The sequence below is a fragment of the Euleptes europaea genome, chromosome 16 (assembly GCF_029931775.1).
Source record: "Euleptes europaea isolate rEulEur1 chromosome 16, rEulEur1.hap1, whole genome shotgun sequence".
Lineage (NCBI taxonomy): Eukaryota > Metazoa > Chordata > Lepidosauria > Squamata > Sphaerodactylidae > Euleptes > Euleptes europaea.
In genome coordinates this window covers 29,405,742-29,425,412 of record NC_079327.1, presented here as the reverse complement: position 1 = coordinate 29,425,412, position 19,671 = coordinate 29,405,742, and positions in this window count along the sequence as shown.

The following is a 19,671-nucleotide window of genomic DNA, read 5'->3' as shown; positions in this document are numbered from 1 at the left end:
TAAGGCATAGGGGGAAATGCCAAGTTTCCTTTCAGTGTTAGAATACAGAATGGAATAATGGCTATCCAAGAAATTCCATTGTTTTGTATCCACTCCCAATAAATGTGCTGACTGTTGCTCAGCAATGGAAAAGTATGGGGAAAGAGACTATGACCTACATCCTGCAGACATACTACAGACAGGAGTGCATCTTTCCCTGCCTTCCCCAGGCAACTTTGCTGCCAGAAGATGTAGTCATGGCCATAGGTATAGACAGCTTTAAAGGGGCCTTAGACTGATTCAGGGGGACAGGTCTATCAGTGGCTACATTCACATTCAGAGGCAGTGCCAAGTCAACATCGGGGAGCCTCAACCTGTATGCCCTAAATGCCAGGATTAGTGGAGTAAAAATGTGCCATGAATAAACCACCAGCAATAATGTGGACCGTCTAAGTCCGTTACCCCTCCCTGAAAATGCCACATTGTGGTTGGGTGTTTTTGTTTTGTTTTTAAACATGTTGCCACCCCCGACTAGCCCCACCACGGGATTATTTATTTACACTTCTTGTGATCTCAGTGGCCATTTTGCAGCCAGTTTCCACCCAACCTTGGTCTCTTCCATGAGACCAAGAACGCATCCCCCCCCCCAGGGTGGGGGGAATGGTACTCTTGGTGGCCCCTAGCTGTGAAACTGACCAAATGAGCAACCACTATCCCAATATAGAAAAGAACATGCACTTCGTTCCAACATTACCAGAAGAGAGTCACAACAGTACACACACAGGATTTCCCCCCACCTTTTAAAATTTGATTGGTATAATGAAAAATTAATAAATGTGACTGAAGATAGGAATATTATATATCAACTATGAAAACCAAAAAAATTTAAATGTAGGAAGGGGGGGCCATGTGGCGATCTTAAAGGTTACTGTACAAACAAGGCAGGGTAGAAACCACAATGGGAGATTTGTGAGGGGGGTGGAGCGAGGTGAGTTGGAGGCAGTATGTGAGGGGAAGCAAGAATCAGGACCGTCGGGAGGGCATGTTAGATGAACATGAAGCAAAGACTATTCACAGAAATTGCCTCATTTATCCACGCTTTGGAATTGGGGCTAAAATTAAATTCGTGATAAAACAGGTCCCTGAAAATGCAGGACATATGCACGGCGAGTGCAAATTCTCTTCTGAAGCTCCGAAAAATCATGAATAACTCCAAGGAAGCCCCACAGCAGTCCGGGTGAGTATGCACAGCAAACTTCCCCTGCATAAATGGCCCAGGAGTCAACATCAGGAGAGGCCTCAGCCTCTATGCCCAATTGTTGGCCCTCCATAGTAACTGGACTAGATGGACCACTGTTCTGATTCAGCAAGGCTCTTCTTATGTTCTTAACTTCCCGACCCATGTAAGGGCATTGCTGGGGATTCAGAGATCCTTGCAGACAAACCCTTATGCACATTGGGGAAGTGGCAGTGAAGAAGGAGCGGGGTGAGCTAGGCCTTCCTTCCACTTTCATTACTAGAATGTCTATAGGAGACAACCCAAACTTGACTAATAAGCAGTTACAGAATTGGATAATGAAGTGTATAATGAAGGATATTTTTTAAATTGTTCTGAAAAAATCACACCCAAATTATTCCTTCTTATATTCATATCTGAAGGGTTCTGGAAATTCTGTTGGGAAACTGTGCCATGCCTTCCTCTGTGACACTAGAAAATCTAAGATGAATCATTATTGAGACAGGTTTCTAGGCTAAAACTGTGATTTAAGTTCACATGTTACGTTTCTCACATGGTAATACTCAGTAATCCTCAGTCAATTCACATGTTCACATTCCAGCTATCTTGGCTCATGTGAATCCTATTAGAGGGAGACAAGATGGAATGTGATAAACCTGTCATACATTATTTCAGACCAATGGGTCCAAAATAGCATCGTCCAGGTGTGAGTAAAAGGGTATCAATGTTTGGCAATACAAGTTTTACACAAGTGATCTTCAAAAGTGGAGGGTCCATAGTTCATTGGGCTCCCTTGTCCTGTCAGTTATCATTATCACTTAAAAATGATTGTGTGAGTAGATTTTAGCTTTTTGAGGAGAAACATCTTGTTGTAGCGTTATCCCGAGCACAGCAAATCTATGATCTGATGTAGAGACCCAAACTGAAGTGTTTGAGCCAATTATAGTTGTTGTATGTGGATGCCATTTCATGTCCCGTAGATACTTAAATTACAACGCATACAGCCAAATGCTGAAAGGTAATTACTACATGGGCAGCCCATTCCTGAGCCTTCATCAGCCAGGGACAGTGTGGCCAAGGCACTGCCATGGTGCCTCCAAAGCTGTTCCCCAGCCACTGCAAGGCTTTAAAAAGCCTTTTAAAGGTTTTTTTTTTTAATGGGGCATTTTGTCCCATTGAAAACAGCAAGGTTGTGCCAGCAAAAAGCTGACGCAGCAACACTGTTCTTTTAGTCGGCATATCTGGGGCAAAAAGGATCAGAAAGCTGCCTACTGGCAGCTCCGCCCCCCCGGCACGCCCCGGGAATGCCCCTTGGCACACTGGCATGGGGCTTTGCACCGGTGGGATGCCAGTGGAAGGCCCAGCCAGAGTCTCTGGGTGGTGTTGCTGCGGCAGCGTCAGGAAAATGGCATCCGGTTTCCCCCGCCGGCGTCTGTGCCACCCTGGATGGCGTAAGTCACACGGGCACTGGCGCAGGAGGCACAAATGCCAGCGCCGCCCCTTCCAGGACTCCTAAGGACTTTCGTCCTTTTGGGTCGGGAATGGGCTGTCAGTTTCCTTCTTTCAGATACTAGAAGTTACCAAAAGTTGCAATGGGAACTGTGGCCTGCTTATTTTTTTAATGTGTACATATATAAAGTTTAATGTAGTTTGTACAGATCAAACATTCTTTATATATATTTATACTGTTAAGCTTTGGGTACCATCCAGTCTCCTGTAGGTCCTGCATCCATGCAAGGGTGATTCCCTTAGATGCAAGCCAGCCCATCTTCTTCCCTTCGCCCCAGTGTGGACAGAACCCAGAAGGGAACAAGAAAAACAGTGTACCAAAGTAACAAGAACTGTCCAGGGCCTGTGCCTGTATTGGGACTGAATTGTGTCATTTTTAATTCTTTTTTTTTTCTGTGTCTAAACTAAGAAATTATTACATCTGTCAGCAGTCTATGGTTATTACAGCTATAAATCTGTTGGGATTGTTCTGGAACAGCAGCTGAATAGGATATGATGACCACAAACCTATGCTATAACCCACCATGCCCCGACTATATTATTTTGTCTCTCCTTGCCATAGAGGTTAATATATAAACATACATACATACATATATACATACATACATATATTATTAACAAAATAACGATACATGAACTGAATGTAAACTTCAAATAAGTTAACTAAATATAGCAACAATCAGATTTAGCCTTTTATTTTCATAGAGGGCAGTCATTTAAGATTTAAAATATATTTAAAATATTTTAATGGTCAGTTATCTGTCTACCCGAGAAGCTAATTCAACTGAGTGAACTGTGCAACTAGTCACTATATAAATGTAAGCCTGCTATTTAAACAGGGTAGAATCTGTGGCTATATTTGTTAAGAGATGTATATTTTTGTCTGTGTCAGAAATATATTAAAAATTGTTGAATCAATTAAGAACTGTGCTATTAGATGTATATGTTTTCTCTGCATTTGTAGTGTATTAAATAGTGCTGAGGAAATTCAGAAAAGAAATAGTCATATATTGTCTAGTTTGGGCTTTATTTATGTCCAGATATTAAAAATATAAATTTATTTTATTATTAAGTTGTGTGCATTGTGTCTGATATCTCAAGATATATGAAGACTTCCTAAGTCAGAAAACACAATTGTTTATCTTGAAAAATATATACTATCAAGATATCTGCCATTAGAATTCCCTTTGTTATCTTTAAGTATTCAATAACCTTAAGCTAACCCTACTTAATACTTTAATTTTTTTTTTACCCAGTAGGCAGATGCCTCTTGCCTTTACTTGCTAATTGCTACAGAAATTACCTCTCTAATGGATGCCAAATTTGTCAGAAGTACATAAGTATCCAGTAGTAAAAGGGGTTTTGTGTATGTATGTGAATTGTGGCCTAAAACGCATGGCCACTTACCGCGGTTTCTGCCCAGACTCCTCCCTGTTGATTGTTGATTCCCAATTTCACCCAGGATCAAATCCTCACAAACGAACGGCACTTGATTTGCTGCTGGCCGAGCGACGTGTCGACCCAAAACGAACCCGGATTTGCTCTCGATGAGCCAAAACATTATCCCTGGCTCGTTCAACTTACCCAGAAGCGGAGCGTGGACACCAGAGGCTGTGGTTGGTCAGTGAGAGTGAATCGACCAATCACCAGGGGGAGGGGGAGTTGCTGGACGACCAGGAAGTTCATTGCTCCTGCGTTTTCTGTTTGCACAGACGGAGCAGCGCACAGTTTCACCATGGGTCATGCGTATAGATACTCCCCCGGCCCGGGTTCATTTAATCCTGGCTGGAATGGGGAGGAGCCTGGGCAGAAACCGTGGTAAGTGGCAGTGCATTTTAGGCCTAAGATTCCGTCTTAATGTGAAATTATAGGAAGAGAAAAGAAGAGAACGTTTTGATAATATGCTGTAGTTAGTTCTCACATGCCATGCAGTGCAAAAAGGAAGGCTGGCAGCCGGTGAGACCATGGCTGTTGATAGCAAAATGTAACAAGCTAGTTTGATCCTCTGGTTTCACCTCATGACTCCCTAGGGATGCCAGGTTCCAGGTGGGGCCTGGAGATCTGGAATTACAGCTCATCTCGAGACTACAGCAATCAGTTCCCCTGGAGAAAATGGATACTTTGGAGGGTGGACTCCATGGCATTGTACCCCACTGAGGTCCTGTCCTTCCCAGGCTCCATCCTCAAATCTCCAGGAGTTTCTCAACCTGGATCTGGCGACCCTACCTCCCATCCCCCACCTGTGGCCGGGTGGATCTGGCAACCCTATCACTTCCATTCATCCATGTTGCATCCAAACTTCTGCCAAATCTGCACATTGTTACAAAATGCAGGGAGGGATAAAAACTGGACTTAGGGCCAGAGTAAGTGGAGATGACTTTGCTATGATGAATCATATAATTGGGCCTGATGTCTCTTTGTCCCATTAACTCTGCTTTCATAGCAAGGTAAATGCACACCACTGCACAAATACCCTCCCCCCACCAAGGATCCAGGTGTTCCACTTCTTTTATGTCCTACTCCATCAGCTTCCTCATAGTGAAAAGACTGCTAGGATTCTAGATGCTTTTATTACTGGGAACATGCTGGACACAGCAAGGGAAGGCTTTTGCCTACATAACCATGCTTTTGGAACTTCTGGACCATCAGGCTAGCCACTGAGGGAAACAAGATCCTGGATTTGATGGATCTGAGCCAGCGGGGCTATGCCTGACACCTGACACCCACCCATCGGACATAACAGTTGTGTGGATGCTGTGTAACCATCAATAATAAAAAATGGGCAATAGTTAGACAGTTTGGGTCTAGGGACTCTATACACACATGCCCATTAGAAATATGAAATTAAACATTAATATTAGGGAAGACCATGACCAGAGAAGGCATGTTAGGTGGGTGGAATGATCTGGTGCCAGGTATCTCTCTCTCACTCTCGCTCTCCCCGGTCCCACTCCCCCTGCAGTTTTTTTTCTCTCACACTCACACACCTACACACCCCATCTCATATTGGCTACACACACTTGGTGAACTGCAACTAAGTAGTTCTAGACCACACGATCCTATGTAGCACTACTGAATTTGACTTGGCATAATTCAAGCTCAGAAATACCAGATGCGCCTCAGCTTTTTTCACAATGAGATGGTAAACACCAATGGGAACAGTGCTTTCAAGAGCTGGACTGAGCCATCAAACAATGTAAGATGGAGTTGTTTCTGTTTTCACTTGGATTCTGCAGGACAAATACCGGCTAAAATATCAAAGAGTTCACAATCAGAGAGCACAGAATATGGAATGAAAGCCAGTAATTTTTTCCCCAAATTTTACCACATCGTTTTTATCCCACTTTTACCAAAAGAGACCCAAGTTGTCTTGAATTAAAAAATACAATTTTATTGTACGGACCACTTACAGGCCCTGACAGGAGCGGCAAAGCAATAAACCCCAGTCTTGACTCACAGGGGGGGGGGGCATTTGCAGCACAGGGCAGGGGAAGGGCATATTGAGGAGCTCTCCCAGTTGACCATGGCCGGTGGCAGCTCAGGGGTGGGCTTGTAATGCCAGATGGAGTCTCAGACTACCGACTGGAAGGGGTAAGGGGATTTTTGGACCGCTGGTGTAGGCTCGCTGCATCAGCCTGCCCTCCCCCTATATAGAGGGGAGCCGCCAAGGCAACCCCCTCTCTCCAGCATCAGCATTACAACAACCTTGTGCAGTGAGTTAGTCCAAAGCAATCCAGTGAGCTTCACAGCTGAGCAGGAAATTTCCCATGTCCAGGACCAACACTCTAGCAATTGCCCCACATCAGCTCTCATTCCTTGCATAATCAGTAGAGACAATGGTATACCACATCCATGGTTAGAAAGACAGTCCCAGTTACTGTCTCCAACAGTGTTTCTTTATTACATGCTCTACAATGCAAACATCATGTAAATTTGCAGTACAGCTGAAACTGAGAGTAATGAACATGCCAGTTGTCTTGTGATGGAGGGTGTCATAAAACCAATATTTAGAAAATACTTGAGTGACTCTAGGAGATCTGACAGCTGAAGTCTAGCCTGCAATATCAGAAGCCTGGCAAAGGTTTCCTTTTCTGACAGTGCAATCCTAAGCAGAGTTACATTGTTCTGAGCCCATTGGTTTAGATGGGCTTAGAAGGGTGCAATTCTGCTTAGCATAGCAATATATGTTGTGTAATGAAGATAAACAAGTGAATCTGACTGCCTGATGAATACCAGAGATAGTAGTGATAAATGGCAGGTATCCAATTAACAGACAGAGAGGTATGAAGTCTAATTAGGTTTTGAAAAATTAAAGTCAGTTTAGAAATATATTATTCATAGAGTAAGGGTATGATGAAAAATACTGCTGCTTCAGAATATCTATTCTTAGGTATGAACTTCTTGGAACAGATTTAATAAGATTAAGACATGGGCAGTAGGGTTGCCAGCCGAACGCTGGCAACTGATGAGAGATTCGGCGTGTGTGTGCAGACAATGTATTCAGTGTTGTATTGACACTGCAATGTCACTTCTGGCATGAACCTGGAAGTGACGCCATCATGTCAAGGTTTTACCATAGAATTTATGGGGGAATCTTGAAGCATTGCCCCAATGTGTTGCTGGTTCCTCTGACTCAGCACTACTGACTCATTATCCTCATTGCTGTCAGCCAGCAGTGCTCTTAGTTGTGCTTGTAACCTAGCACTCCTTCTATGCTCGAATAGGAATGTCTGCACTTTCAGCATCACTGCTCTAGAGGCTGTGGATGGCTGCTGTTGGATGCAGGTGAGTCCTCTGCCCTGGATGGTTGTAGGCATGGGAAACATCCATCCATCCATGCCTGCTCTGCATGCAGTGGTTCCTCCCTTCCAACATCTGCAGCTTCCAGGTCCTCTTCCTTTGAGGAAGCCTCAGCAGGCTAACCCATGAACACTTGAATCTGCTTTATATTGAATCAGACCATTGGTCCATCGAGGTCAGTACTATTCAAACTGGAAGTGGCTCTCCAGGGTCTCAGGCTGGGGTCTTTCACTTCATCTACTGGCTGGTCCTTTTATCTGGAGATGCTGGAGATTGAACCAGGGACCTTTTGCATGCAAAACAGTGCCTTTTCTTCCACTGAGCCACAACCCCTCCCCTTCATATGACTGAAAAAACAATGGCATATTATGGAAATGGTTCATTGCTTTGTTATACTGCACATACACAGGTAGGTATGTTTAGCTTAAGATGCAACGTGTCCTCCCACCACCACCACCCTTTGTTATCTGTCTTTAAAATTGGTACTTTGCCAGGTTAGCCTACTGACAGAAGAGCTGCATGCTCTCAGAGTTGAAATCTGCTGTTATCTAAAACTGATTAAAACATGTAACCTTCCTTTACCTTGCTTCTCATTACTCTTTTCTTTCAGCCAATATGCCCCAACTCATGGTCTGTCGTTTTGGGGGATTGTAATATAAGCCGATTGATCTGAGGTTTCATCACCTTTATTAAAGAGAACGGGATCGCTCCAGGCTCTGACCATGGAACACTTTCTCTTAAACACTGATGTCAACATGAATCCAGCAGAACTCTTTGACAATGAGGTTGAATGGACCCTTCCTCCCATACAATGCTATTCCCTAAAGCTGGGAACTTTACATTAGAAGAGAGGCAGAAGCTCTTTGTTGATGGTTCCAAATGCCAGAGGAGATGGTGCATAAACAGCTGACAAGAGAACATGTTTGACTGTTAGAAGCTTGGAGGAATGGAGTGCCAAATTGAGGTCTGACAGCCAAACAATCTGCAAAATATGCTGATACCACCACTTTTCAGTCTAGGAGAGAACACAATATCCCACACTATATTCTTACTATATGTAGGTTCAACAGGATCTCCACAAGCCACACAAAACCCAAGGGCAACCTGCATCAAACCCCACATCAGTTCACAGGATACATACAAAAGAGTACAGGGTTTTTGGGGGGGGGGGGTTGGAACTTGCAAGCACTTTTTTTCTTGCATTCAGGCAGCAAGCTAGATTTACATGAAGCTTCCAGAATCCTTTGTAGTCAGGAACTCACTAGTGGCCTTATGAAAGACAAATTTACCCTGGCTGGGGGAAAACTGCATTACCTTGAATGAGCAGGAACAAAACTGTGTGCAAATCAATCCATGTAAACTTGTGACTTGGAGTTCCTGTTTAGCTTGCAACACCCCCTCCCCCGGTGATTTGTCATTTCCCGGGGCAGGGAAGGCCCTCACTGGTCAATTTGAAACGACCAATCACCGGGGGCGTGGGGAGCATGCCAAACTAAACAGGAACTCCACGTCTCCTGCATTTTCTGTTTACATGGATCGATTTGCACACAGTTTCGTCCCTGCTTGTTCAAGGTAATGTGTAGCTTCCCCACCAGCCCAGGTAAATTTGATCCTGGCTGAAACGAGGAATAAAGTGGGTTAAAGGACCATGCATTTTTGGCCTACATTTCCACCTCAACACAAGCTACAATTAAGGGATAATAACCTGCTACAACTCCAGAGCATTAGCAATTCACCTTCTTTGCTGGATTATTGTAAGGATTACTAAAATAATGCTAAAATATTAATTACTTGAAACATTCAAGTCACAGCTGACTTATGGTGCCCCCTGTAGAGTTTTCAAGGCAACAGATGTTCAGAGGTGGTTTGCCATTGCCTGCCTCTGCCTCACGCTCCTGGTATTCCCATCCAAATACTTGCCAGGGTCGAGGCTGAGAATGTGTGACTGGTGCAAGGTCACTCAGCAAGTTTCCATGGCAGAGAGGGGATTTGGACCTAGGTTTCCCAGATCTTAGTCTGACACCTTAACCACTACACCATGCTGGCTCTCTCCAAAGTACCATAGGAATATTTGTTATTGTTAACTGAGGGAGTGCCTCCTTTTTTCCAATGACATCTATACAAGGTCTATACAGATCTTTGCCAATACGCAATATTTACAGGTACATTGCCCTACCCACAGCGGCAGTATAAAACAATACATTTTAATTAAAACACTATACAAAATAAAACAACTGGTCAACAATACAACTTAAGCAATCACTCCACTTTACAACTTTTCATTCCTGTTTATATTGACAGCCCATTCTTGACCTGCGCCGGAGGTTGCATTGAAAGTCCTTAGGAGGCCGATGAAGGCCTCCGCCAGCGCAGGGGCTCACACCGCCGGCACCCGGAAGGCGTACGCCGGTGTGAGTGGCCCCAGCGCCGGCATGCAGGCCCGGATGTCGGTCCCCGCATGACGCTGCAGCAGCGCTGGGCCTGGCCGCCATCGCTGGCATATCTCCCATGCAACCCTATGAGGGTTGCATGGTTTTTCTGCGCCGGGTGGAGGTTTTGGCACTGCCGCTGGGTTGCCTCCTAAGCCCGGTGCAGGCATTCCTATGATTAACTACTATTCTGCAAAACGTGGCCACTAACTTTGTTACCTGAGAAAATTCATCCTTAAGAAGGATGTCAACTCTAACAGCTTCAGGATAACCAATACTCTTTCTTAAAAGAGGGCCAAGAATTATCTCCCTGTCCTCCTTATAGTAGCTACACCTAAGGAGGACATGCTCCAATGTTTCTGGTTCCCCACTGTTGGAGGGGCAAAGCCTTTGTGAGAGGGGAATTTTTTTGGAATTTTCCTTCTATTACTGTGGAGGGTTGTTTTTTGCCTGTTTTTTGCCTATTGTTTGTGGCAAAAGTTATGATTCCTTTCTCTGATTTACTTTTTTTTGGGGTGGTGTAACCAACTTGAAGTATTAGACAGGTATATTTATTTATTTAATTTATTAGCAGTGAATCTTTCCCACTGAGACTCAAGGGGATTAAGTGACAAAGTCTTTTACTTACTGGGAAAAGAATACAAGAACAAACTCTAAGTAGGAAAGGCTACAAGCAGAGAGTTTAGGAATCTCTGGGTCATGCAGGGCTGCAGAGAGCATTTTCAGGACCTGATATGAAGTGAAAAAGGCATGTATAGGGTTACCGGCCTCCAGGTGAGGCCTGGAGATTTCCCAGAATTACAACTGGTCTCCAGTCTACAGAGATGAGTTCTCCTGGGCGGGGGGATGGCTGCTTTGGGAGGAAAGAGCATTGTACCTAACTGAGGTCCATCCCCTCTCCAAACCTCACCATCCCCAGGCTCTATCCACAAATTTCCATGAATTTCCCAGCCCACAGTTGGCAACCCTAGGCAGGAAAGACAGAGGGGAAATAGGGAAGAGATATGAGCTGGGACTAGGGTTGCCAGGTCCCTCTGCACCACCGGCGGGAGGTTTTTGGGGCAGAGCCTGAGGAGGGTGGGGTTTGGGGAGGGGAGGGACTTCAATGCCATAGAGTCCAATTCCCTAGCTGGGAATGAACTTCTTATGCACTCACAGTTGTTCTTTCAATGTCCAAGTGATAGGGGAAAGCTGTGAAATTTAGTTGTTACCTCTAGAAACCAAGAGACTCCAAGCAAGGAAAATGAAGTGTAAATCATGCCCATCAATTCTGATCTAGTTGCAATCAAAACATCAAGTGCAAGGTCACCAGACAGAAGGCCGTGGAAAACGTTGCATGCCGACATTCTCTCTCCCGATACATAAAACTCCCAGGTGTACAACAATGATTTATTGGTGACTCATGTCCAGTCGTCCATTATCTGCCACAGATTATATGGTTTTGCTTTAGTTATAATTTTCAACAAACATTTGCTGGATTTATGGTTCTTTTCCAGACAGTATTATCATTACCACCCTGACCTGGATGGCCCAGGCTAGCCTGATCTCGTCAGATCTCAGAAGCTAAGCAGGGTCAGCCCTGGTTAGTATTTGGATGGGAGACCACCAAGGAATAACAGGGTTGCTGTGCAGAGGAAGGCACTGGCAAACCACCTCTGTTAGTCTCTTGCCATGAAAACCCCAAAAGGGGTCGCTATAAATTGGCTGCGACTTGAAGGCACTTTACACACACACATTATCATTACCATCCCCATAAAATAAATGTACACCGCCCTTCTATTTCCATGTAGTCATCAACACTATGTTTATAAATGTGCAAATTTGAAAGATTCAAATTGGGGTTGGGGGGAGTTAAATTATACATCCATATACTATTTTGGGGAGATGGAATTGGTGAGTTTAGTAATTTTCTGTTGCCTTCCTGCCCTGTACAAGCATGGGGGGGGGGGGTTGTTTGTTTGTTTAAGTCTGGTAAAGAAAATTCCTGATCCATCAAATGTAATCTTGAAAGCAGGTTGGATCTATTTCTAGAATTAATCTCTGCATGAAAGAGGGACCCCAAAGTCCACATCTAGCTGTCCAAGTCTGCATGTACCATGATACTTAAATGGACTGAGTCCATTTATGCAGCCTTTAGCAAACTGTCGATGCTTGCAAGTTCTGGCATCATCAGTCACTTGTTTGCAGGCACGACATCTTTCCTTCTCCCACCAGAAGGAGTACCAAAGAGCCCTTATAATCTATGAAATGGGGCTACAGAAATGTACTTGCACAGAAAATTGTGGGGGGTATAATAGATTTCAAATCCACAGTAATAAAAATGCTAGCAGTAATTATATTTTGCCGGAATGTATATATTTACCTTTATTTCATTGTGTAACCAATGTTATCACTTTGTCACAAGAAAAATATATATGTACACTCATATGTGTGTGCACGCATGTGTGCGTATAAAAAACCAGGCTAGCCCAATCTCGTCACATCACAATCCCAGCACAAAACTTGACAAAGAAGTGACAAGGAACAATTTGACTCAGACAGCAGGGTTAGATGAGATGTGTTCTAGGAAAGGTTTTATAGAAATTGAGAGGTATTTAAAGGTGGGAAAGGAGATGGACTGACAGATAGAATGGGGTGTAAGGTTGATCCATAGTTTACAAGCAACTTTTCTGTCCTGGAAAGTACAAAAAAGATTAAAAGTTAACATTTCAAAGGTTTTCTGAAAGAATGGAGTCTCACCTTAACCCATAACCCCCAGCCATCTAGTGAGGCTTTGTATTACTGTCAGACAGATGGCGGATGACGGTTTAACACAGGGCTTTAAGGTGAAATACCCTCTTGACAAACACCTGGTTAGCATCTTGGTTTTAGGCTACACAAGTTTTATTTCACTAAGCTTTTGAGATTAATACTGACAGAGGGATTTTGAGTTCTGAATTCAGAGGTTTTTCTTCATATTCTTTGTGTGTGTTTTATGTTTGTTTTTTGGTCTGCTTAATGTATTTTGTTTTTTATATAGGACATTTTTAATTATATGGCTTCAGGTTTGTTGTACGCTACATTGTGTACTCATGTTGGCCAGGAAAAAAAGCAGGGAAATATATATTCAAGAATTTAAAATGGTATGTATTTCTGTATGTTGGCTTGAGTTTTTCAGGAATATAAGATAAATGTAGTAAATAAAACATTTACAGTGCTTCTTCTAAAACCACTTCATATTCATTATTAGTAGTTCTTAGAACAACACTGAAAGGTAGACCAATATTATTATCCTCCTGTTACAGCCCTTTTGTGATATTATGGCTATACTGCAATTTGAAAGTTGGATCCAACCAACTTTCCCACTGTTTAAAATAGTAGCTGGAGATCTCCTGCTATTACAACTGATCTCCAGCCAATAGAGATCAGTTCACCTGGACAAAATGGCCCCTTTGGCCATTGGACTCTATGGCATTGAAATCCCTCCCCAAACCCCGCCTTCCTCAGGCTCCGCCCCAAAAACCTCCTGCCAGTGGCGAAGAGGGAGCTGGCAACCCTACTCATCAGCTCTCAAAAGCTAAGCAAGATCAGCCTTGGTTAATATTTGGAAGGAAGACCACCAAGGAATTCCAGGGTTGCAAGGTAGAGGCAAGCCACGGCAAACCACCTTTGAACACCTCTTGCCTTGAAAACCCCACAGGGTCACCATAAACTCAACAGCAAAAAATAATGCCTGTGGCCATCACTCCCTCCTCTAACAGTTAATTCCACATTTAATCATGCATTGAGTAACCTCTGAAGCCTCATCTAGGCTAATTTTTTAGCTGCAAAAACAATAGAACTTGTACCAGAATGAGACAAACACTACAGGAATTCAGAGCGGCATCTCATTCTGCAACTGAAACTGTTTTTGCAATAATGCAAAGCATACAGTGGCCAGGCATATCATATATTTCACCCCTATCCAGCAGCAGAAGCGTTGCCCAAAAGATTATTCCGTATTCCATTTTCGGTGTATAGTCTATCTGGCAGTTTTGTTTGCCTCCCCAGGATCCTTAACAAACTCAGCACAGGGAATCACCGCTTCAGCAATGCTGTCTAAATATTCATATTCCCTCACCTCCTCACATTGAATAAACACATTTATTCTTCTTTCTGGGGTCTATTGAATTAATCTGGGTACATTAGCTGAAAGGCACACATCTCAAAGGGAGACTGCATTATTTCTTTAGCATATGGTTCTAGTTTGATACATGAAATGAAAGGAAGTGCACAGAAAGGTAAGGCTGGTCCCAGAGAAAAGTGCCTGTTATTTTGCTAATTGCATAAAAGTAATGCTGAGTAAGGAAGCCTTCAGTATAGATATTTTCCTGGATAATTTGCAATATTACGACATCCCTTCAGTGGCTAGCCCCAATCCTGGGTTAGCTGCTCATTGGAGAGTACCGTATAAAACACCAGGCTGCCAACTAATGGAGTTTATTCAGCTGCAATAAATAATGACTTGCTGTTACACTAAGGATGAGGCAATGTTTTCAGATCTTTAGAGTTCACATTTTGTGGGAGCGAGCCAGGTTATTCAGCTGCTATGTTGATTATAATCAGAGACTGAAGATTGAGCTGCACAAATTTCATCTTACTTCAATTTTGTACTCTTCTGATGAAGACATTTTGAAACATGGTACAATACCAGATAACTGTCACATGTTGTTCACACATTTTATAATATATACTGTTCTCTGTTCTGTGCTCTGTTGTGCTTTGGTTTTGTAATGTATGTATATGCGTCACATTTTACAACATGTATATGTTTTAATGTTTCAATATATATCACTTACATTTTGCTTATTCAGTCTATGGCCAATTAGCAGTGTTTTCCAGGTTGAATTGCCCTCATATATTTTTTTAAATTTTGCACGCTGAACCGTCATTCTGGAAGTCACTGCGAAGCCAGCGCAGACCTGCTTCGCATTACAAAAGAGCCCATTTAACACGACCTTTGGTGTTTGCCACGAAGAAAGAATCCCCCTCAAGGAACAATGCAAAACAACAGAGGCACAGTAGCTATGCATATGCATATTATACGCTATATCCATATTATACACTATCTAAAATGCTAATGAGCACTAAACTGTATACACTATTATACACTTCATATCATATATATGAAGCTCTTTATAATAGTGTATACAGTGTAGTGCTCATTAGCATTTTAGATGTTACCTTTGAGCCAGTGTGGCATAGTGATTCAAGTTTTGGACTAGGATCTGGGAGAACCCGGTGAACGGTGCACCCCTAAGAACAGTTACACCCTTCTAAGTCTGTTTAGGATTGCAGCATAAAACTTTTAAGCCCCTTCTTTCCATCATTAATGGGATCTTCAAGGTGGCTTGCAACAGCATACAATCAAATGGAGAAAGAGAAACAGAAATTAATTTACTCCAACCAGGTTTATTTCAAAGAAATATGTATTTATCTGTTCTGAAGACTCCACTGGGCCTTTAACCGGAGATGCTGCCTGGAATTGAACATGTTAATAAATTGGACTTCTAAGATTCTTGTTCAGAGTAGGCAAGGTAGGAATTAAGGGGATGTAGGGGACCCCACCCTTCACATTTGCCAAGGGCCCCAGAATCACTAAGACTACTGGCTTTGGTTATTTTTAAATTGTTTATGGCTCATTTTAGGTTATTCAGTTGCTAGATTTTATACTTTAGTTCACCAGACTGAGAGCTTAATGGTTGCAGAGTATCATATAAATCATTAAAATAATGATTAAAAAATAATGTGGTGCAAAATTGATTTATCTTAATATTTATCAGGTCAGAATCTGAAGATTTGTTGTGGCTTCATGCTATCTGTAAATAGGATGCTGCTTACATGATATAAAAGGTCGCTAATGCTCCCGACGTCTGTGTCACCAAAGAACAGGAGGGTGAAACACTAAATGCTGGCAGCCTGGTACTTTCACAGCCAGTATATTCCCTTTGAGGCAGAGATTCTGCTGAAACGAAAGACTTGACTATATCGGTTCAACATGGTTCTCTGCTTTAGCCCCAGGGGTTTTCCCTAGAGGCCTTTAAGAACTTGAGAGAACACATGGCACACAACCATTTAAAATTCTGGTAGATCTTCCACTCTCAAGGTAGTTTAGTGAGATACTGAAGCAATTTTGTGATGTAGCAGTTTAGTCTTTACAAGACTGAGTCCCTACTTTGAACGCAGATATAGTTTAGTGAAGTGCTTGAATATGAAATAAAGCATCATCTTTATACAAACACTGCCTTTCTAAACAGGTGTACAAACATTAATGAGACATTAGAAATCAATGTGCTTCAGGGCAGCCAAAGGCATCTATTGAAAGACAAAACATTAATTAACAGAGCCATCAAAATCCTACTCAGGTGGTGGGGGAGAAGAAGAAGAAGAGTTGGTATTTATATGCTGCCTTTCTCTCCCACTTAAGGCAGAATCAAACTGGCTTACAATCACCTTCCCTTCCCCTCCCCACAACAGACACCCTGTGAGGTAGGTGGGGCTTAGAGAGTTCTAAGAGAGCTGTGACTAGCCCAAGGTCACCCAGCTGGCTTTGTGTGTAGGAGTGGGGAAACAAATCCAGTTCACCAGATTAGCCTCCGCCACTCATGTGGAATGAAATCAGGTTCTCCAGATCAGACTCCACCGCTCCAAACCACCGCTCTTAACCAGTACACCACACTGGCTCTCAGTGGGCTGGAGATCAGTTGTAATAGCAGGAGCTCTCCAGTACCTGGAGGTTGGCAACCCTAGTTATTAATAATCCATAAATGGCAGTATAGCAACACTTTGTAGGATTAAACTGTAAGAGGAAAATTACTGTGTCTTCATAAAATATTACGGATTCACAATGAGGAAGATACCTTGCAGGGCAACAGAGTATATATTTTCTGAAATATCCCTTCTTTGGTTCAAGTAATAAATGAACAATTTAATGCACTTCTGTGTAGCTGAAGATTCTCATTAGCTGGCGTAAAGGTCCTACTGACTGATTAGCAATTTGTGCTGCCAAATATTGCACAGCAGTTGACCTGTCTAGTGGCAGGCTTTTTAGGGTCCAATAACAAATGTGCATTTTCATTAGAGTTAATGGGAGTGAGAATCAGCCAAGCCCTTCTGGAAGGCTTTTTTTTTCAGCACCTTCTTATTTTCTGTTGCCCTTTGAATGGTAAAGTGTACCATCCATCTTTGTGGAATTCCAGCTTCCAGCATAAGTTACAGGAATATGACGTAGCACATCTCCTGCAAACAAAAGGCACATTTTGGCATCAGGGCATAAAATATCTCAGAAAACACTAAAGGCAGGATTATGAGGTACTAAGGATTTTATAGTCATGAGGAAAAGTTATTAATTGGTGAAAATCCCATGATCTCGAAACAAGTGGCCAGATTTTGTGCTTGTGTGGTAAAAGCCCGGAGCAAGAAAGGGGTTGCTGGAAAGGATGAGGAACTGTAATAAGTATAGAAATACTGCTCCAAATTTTACACTGTTATATTTGGCCTAATTAGTATTTTATCTGGATTTTATCTGTTTTGTTAGCAATTCTTGAAATGCAAGGTTTTAGGTTTTTGGAAATGTAGCACTGAAATGCGATATGACATTTTCTGGTCTATGACTGCAATAAATTATTATTATAGTCATACATATTCCAGCTAATGTATGAATGGAAGTATCCATTCTTTCCTCACCTTTTTATGAGTACAGTGAAGATTCTTCTCCTGTTTAGCCATTCCAAGATCTGAGTTTGGAAGCAAGCATTATTCTGTACAAATGACTGTAAATTTACAGTAATGTGATCTTGTGCCAGTGATATAACTGGGAAACTGTGCGGTAAAGACTGCCAATCTTGTGTAAACCTGAACACGCTGTGGAAATATACACACAAGGAACATTGAGCCTGAATATCTGGATACTTGCCCTAGTTTTAGACAGCACCCGAGGCAATCAAAACTGATTATGTGACTCTGTATAGTCACCCTTCGATTAACTTCTCTGCAAACGTTTTTAGGGATAACTTTTTTTTGTTTTGCTTTCTAAACTAGCTCTCGTGATGATAATGGCAACCACCACCACCACCACCACCACAGGAAAATCACAAACTCTTGTACAGAAATGATTTATTGACTGTTCATCAAGCCACTGCTACACTCCATGATTTATTTCTGGGTTTGCTGCTATTTTCTCCTCTGAGAGTAGATGGTCGGAAATGTAAATGAGCGCTATGTGCACACAGTGTTCTCTTTTGATGAGTAATCTTTGTGTTTTCTGTACCAAACATTGTGACAATTTATTTTTATGTATATTTATTGTCAGGAAGCTCCACTACCATCGTCATTCAGCATAGTTTTTGGTAAAAAATAATCCAATGTTTTTACTTTTTCAATAAACAAATCACAGTCAAGCTAGGTGCTGCTCTTGGCAATTTACCTTTTTAACTTGTAGGTTTTCAATGCCAAATAATAATACAATAAAAAACCCTATTAGAATACAATAGCCAGTAAAATCCTAATAAAGGTATTCAAAAAGTATTGTACTGCTTTCCGAGAAGATAACTTTAATCATAATGACACATGCAAACTGATTTCCTCTGGACCCAAAATTTCTCCCAAGGGACAGAGAGAAGTCAGTTAGTCTTCCATATATATAAGGTGTGTATTTGCCATGTCTTGTGCACTGACATGAAATTTATTGAAAAGCTGTCCTTTCCAGAGAGAATGCTGACATGATAAATAGGTCTATTTTTGCTGAGAACATTATGGATGTTTTTAACAGCAAACATGAGAAATCCTGGTCATCTCACAAAAAAAGAGACCAACACCCTCATCCTACCGATGTTCATAGCTGAAGAAGTACTCAATGTGGTTTGGGTCATTGTAATTAGAGTTGTACCAGAAATGATATCAGGACTTGGGGGACAGATATTGAACAATGTGTCTCTAGCTCTATGGCCGGCTAAGCCATCTAAGGACGTGGCCTACAAATGAACGTGGCTCCGAGCTAGGATTGGCCATTCATATTATAAGAAGAAGAAAAAGAAGACTTTATATCTTCAATTACTTGGAATTACACCAGGGAAAATAGAAGAAACTTATTCCACACTGTGATACTTCCGTGCCGGAGATCCACTGAGTTCTCACTGAGTTCCATGGTCAGCTGATGTTGGCTGGCCAATCCTGTGTTGTTGCTGGATTCCTTGCTGCTGTGCTAGCTAGCATACATATAATTGGAAATAGCAAGTCCAGTATAATAGCCTTATTGGTGGCTGAGCACTGATAATAATTTTCCTACATAGGAATTTCCATAACCTTAAGTCAGTGCTCATCTAGCTTATAACCTCCAGGTAGCAGGAGATCTCCTGCTATTACAACTGATCTCCAGCCAATAGAGATCAGTTCACCTTGAGAAAATGGCCACTTTGGCCATTGGACTCTATGGCATTGAAGTTCTTCCCCTCCCCAAACCCTGCCCTTCTCAGGATCCACCCCCAAAACCTCCCAGCGATGGCGAAGGTGGGACCTGGCAACCCTCGTCAAGGGTCAAGACCACTTGGCTCTTGCTCTTTGGCTCATACCCAAGAGCTTGCACATGGTCCCACCTAGGTTAAATCCCTGAAGAAAGAAGGAAAAGGTCAGCCCAGACTGACATCAGCTGCTGCTAGGCAGCTGCAGCAAGGCAGCAGGGCCTTTCTCTTTTCCCCCATC